Below are 4,417 nucleotides of genomic sequence, written 5' to 3'. Positions count from 1 at the left end.
TATCTACCCAGAGATAACATCTGATCCCACATGTTCAGAGTTCAGTTTTATAAGAGTGCTCTCCAAAACTTTCAGCATCAGACATTAGTGGTTAATCACAAGCCCAGGTTGCTACCTGTGCTTTGGACCAGTTTCTCCTCCTCTCATGGAGTTGATAAATGTGCTAGACCAGCTCACAGAACTCAGACAAACATTTTACCTACTAGATCACTTACTATAAGAGGACGTAATTCAGGAATAGCCACAGGGAAGGGATGCATTGGACAAGGGGTGTGGAAAGGATGCACAGCTTCTCTGCCCTCTCCCAGCAAATCTCCATGTCTTCAGAGAGCACCCAGGAGCTCTATGGACGCTGCCCTTCTGGGGTTTTTGGAGGGTTCTTTACATAAGCACAATGGACACTGGCAACTGATTCAACCTGGGGGAACCCCTTCCCCTATGCAGAGGCTGAGCGTATGCTGAAAGTTCTAACCCTCTAATCAAAGGGTTGGTTCTTCTTGCAACCAGCCCCCATCCTTAGGTACTTTCCAAAGTAATTTTATTAATGAAAGACATCTTTGTAACTGTCATCACTCAGGAAATTCTAAGAGTTTTAGGAGAACCCTAGCTCTCAGAACCAGGGATAAAGTTCAAATATATATTTCTTATTATCAGTCACAATATTATACAAACCCACCTGGATTTCTGACCTTCAGACTATGAGATAATAAATGGGTGTAATTTTAGGCCAGTTATGTTGGGGTAATTTAGAAAGTAATACAATGGGAAAACCCTACTGCACCTGCTGAACAGCACATTCTTTCTCTCCTTACTGTAGACAATTGTTGCAATCAAATAACTGAAGTCACAGATAAGCTTATTGGGAATCTTGAATATAAGATGGGCACACAATCAAGAAATACCAAATATTTTAGACAGCTCATTAAGAAAGAATGATACTGAGATTGAAAATCAGTAATAATAACAGCAACTGAGAAAATAACTGAGTTAAGAGTGAGCAAAAAGATACTTAAAAATAAGTATAATTTTAAAAAATATTCAGAAGTACAAGAGAGGACAGTAGAAGAGATTATGTTAGAAAGTAAAAATCAGAGGTCTTGGATTATTAAAGTATTATTTAAATAAAATCAAAAGTTGGGCTAAATAATTAAATGTGTACATTTGAGAACAAATTGGTGAATTGGAAGTTAGGACCAAGGATTTCTCCTAGAATGCTACAAAATGGGAAGGAAACATGGGAAACATAAAAGAGACATTGAGGATAATGTCATAAATTCCAACAGAAGAAATAGACAATGAAAACGAAAGGCAAGGAAATACAGAGAAAGAAATTATGAAAGAAAAGTTCTCAAAAGTAAAGAAGTGCCTAATATTTCCTATGGAAAAAGCCACTTAGTGCCATTAAAAACAAAAAAAGGAAATGGAAAAAGTAAATATTCACCTAAAAACATCATGGCAAAATTTCCAAATCATAAGATACTGAAAAAATCCTAAGAAGCTTTTAAAGCCCACAAAATCAGACTAGAATCAGACTTCACAATCATAAGCTTGGCTGCAAGAAATGAAGTAATATCTTTAATAATATACATGAAAATGATTTTGAAACAAGATTTATTCTACACATATTTAAGCAGTTGTTCAAATAATGAGTCTAAATAAAGATATGTATGTGCTATCGTGAGTGCTGTGAAGTGTGTAAACCTGGTGATTCACAGACCTGTACCCCTGGGGATAAAAATACATTATATGTTAAAAAAAAAAAAAGAAAGGATGAATACCCAACTTTTATAGCAACATGGACGGGATGGGAAGTGATTATGCTGAGTGAAATAAGTCAAGCAGAGAGAGTCAAGTATCATATGGTCTCACTTATTTGTGGAGCATAACAAATGACATGGAGGACATGGGGAGATGGAGAGGAGAAGGAAGTTGAGGGAAATTGGAAGGGGAGGCGAACCATAAGAGACTATGGACTCTGAAAAACAACCTGAGGGTTTTGAAGGAGCGGGGGTGGGAGGTTGGGGGAACCAGGTGGTGGGTAATAGGGAGGGTACGTATTGCATGGAGCACTGGGTGTTGTGCAAAAACAATGAATACTGTTACGCTGAAAAAATAAATTAATCAATTAAAATTTAAAAAAATAAGATATGTTTGGACCTGTAGTCACTCAAATATTCTGCCGCAAGTCATTCTTTGCTGGACTAAGGCTGCAAGTGCCCACAGGAAGCTCCTAGTGACATACGCATGTAAACAGCTGCGCCTCCAGCACCAGTGCAGGCAAGCCTTCATCAGGGCTAAGAAAAAAGTTCTAAGGCCAAGGAAATGTGGATATTCCTTTTGTGATAGCCCCTAAATTCTGGGATTATTATGTTATATGTCTATGGCAATTAGAAGTTGTATTCAATTGTTAGTAGCAAATATCTCAAAATAATGCCTTAACCTAGTGTGTGTGTGTGTGTGTGTGTGTGTGTGTGTGTGTGTGTGTGTCTATTTCTGTCTCTCTCTGTCCCTCTCTTTCTTCTTTCCTGTCCTCTTATCCGCCTAATCACTTCCTCCTACAGCATCTTCTCTTACACAAAAGGAATCTGGAAATACCTCTAGCTTCTCAACCTGCTGTCCTGAGGTTGTGACCCTGTCCTTTGTAAGCTTTCAAGATGCTTGTCAAAAGTCCAGGACAAAAAGTCACACAGCAACCGAATCCAACTCTTATAAAGAGTTTTCCCAAAGCCCACCAAGTAATGTCCATTACTTTTAGTTTAGTTTAAGTTTTTGTTTTTTTAATTTTATTTTTTTCTCATTGCTGTATTCCTCTCAAAGGAGACTGAGAAGTATGCATGTTTATCTTGGAAACTTGTCAGTCCAATATTGAAGACTCTTATATACCTCTCTTAGTGAGGAATATCAGAGGATGAATATTGAGTGTTCTCAAATAGTTGTAAACTTCTTTTGGGTGCTAATGATTTTCAGGATTAAAAAGGAAAACAAGGCCGGTGGTCCACGAGGTTCTCTAAGTTTGCTGCCAAGCTCATCTGCAATTCAAAATGTCGCACCCGTCCCTGAAAACTAAGCCTTCCAACACCTGTAACCCCAGAGTCTTCTTTGACGTGGACATCGGAGGGGAGCGAGTTGGTCGAATTGTCTTAGAATTGTTTGCAGATATTGTACCCAAAACTGCAGAAAATTTTTGTGCATTGTGTACAGGAGAAAAAGGCATTGGACCCACCACTGGGAAACCTCTCCATTTCAAAGGATGCCCTTTCCATCGAATTATTAAGAAATTTATGATTCAGGGTGGAGACTTCTCAAATCAAAACGGACAGGTGGAGAAAGTATTTATGGTGAAAAATTTGAAGATGAAAATTTCTATTATAAGCATGATCAGGAAGGTTTACTGAGCATGGCAAATGCAGGCTGCAATACAAATGGTTCTCAGTTCTTTATCACAACAGTCCCAACTCCTCACTTGGATGGGAAACATGTGGTATTTGGCCAAGTAATTAAGGGAATGGGTGCGGCAAGGATACTGGAAAATGTAGAAGTGAAAGGTGAAAAACCTGCCAAATTGTGCATTATTGCAGAATGTGGAGAATTGAAGGAAGGGGATGATTGGGGGATATACCCAAAAGATGGCTCTGGTGACAGTCATCCAGACTTCCCTGAGGATGCAGATATAGATTTAAAAGATGTAAATAAAATTTTACTAATAGCTGAAGACGTAAAAAATATTGGAAATACTTTTTTCAAATCTCAGAACTGGGAAATGGCCGTAAAAAATATACAAAAGTTTTAAGATATGTGGAAGGTTCAAAGGCTGTTACTGAGCAAGCAGACAGATGGAAGCTACAACCTATAGCTTTAAGCTGCGTGCTGAATATTGGTGCTTGTAAACTGAAGATGTCAAATTGGCAGGGAGCAATCGACAGTTGTTTGGAGGCTCTTGAAATAGACCCATCCAATACCAAAGCATTGTACCATAAAGCTCAAGGATGGCAAGGATTAAAAGAATACGATCAAGCACTGGCTGATCTTAAGAAAGCTCAGGAGATAGCACCAGAAGATAAAGCTATCCAGGCAGAGTTGCTGAAAGTCAAACAGAAGATAAAGGCACAGAAAGATAAAGAGAAGGCAGCATATGCAAAAATGTTTGCCTAATAAGAAATTGTTTTACTTAAATATGCATTGATTATTGTATAAAGGCAATAAGAAAATTTAAAGGTTTAAACATTTTTGTCTGTTATATGTGATCCCTGATGTGTTTCCTTTGATACTTCAGTTTTCCATTGTTTACAGTTTAGGAATACTGAAAAAAGCTCACTCTTAATAAAAGTGTTACAAAATAAAAAATAAATAAATAAAAAGGAAAGAAAAAAGAAAAAAAGAAACCCACAGATCATTGTTTTTCCTGCCTGGAGCATAT

The 4,417-nt window shown here is 37.7% G+C and overlaps 1 pseudogene; it reads left to right on the top strand.

Moving 5' to 3' along the window:
- The first annotated feature begins 3,041 nt into the window (after positions 1-3,041).
- Positions 3,042-4,212, top strand: LOC123925945 (annotated as a pseudogene).
- Positions 4,213-4,417: the final 205 nt, after the last annotated feature.

This window comes from Meles meles, chromosome 15 (genome assembly GCF_922984935.1).
Source record: "Meles meles chromosome 15, mMelMel3.1 paternal haplotype, whole genome shotgun sequence".
Lineage (NCBI taxonomy): Eukaryota > Metazoa > Chordata > Mammalia > Carnivora > Mustelidae > Meles > Meles meles.
The sequence above is the reverse complement of the archived record's forward strand: the minus strand, read 5'-3'. Positions and strand labels throughout refer to the sequence as shown.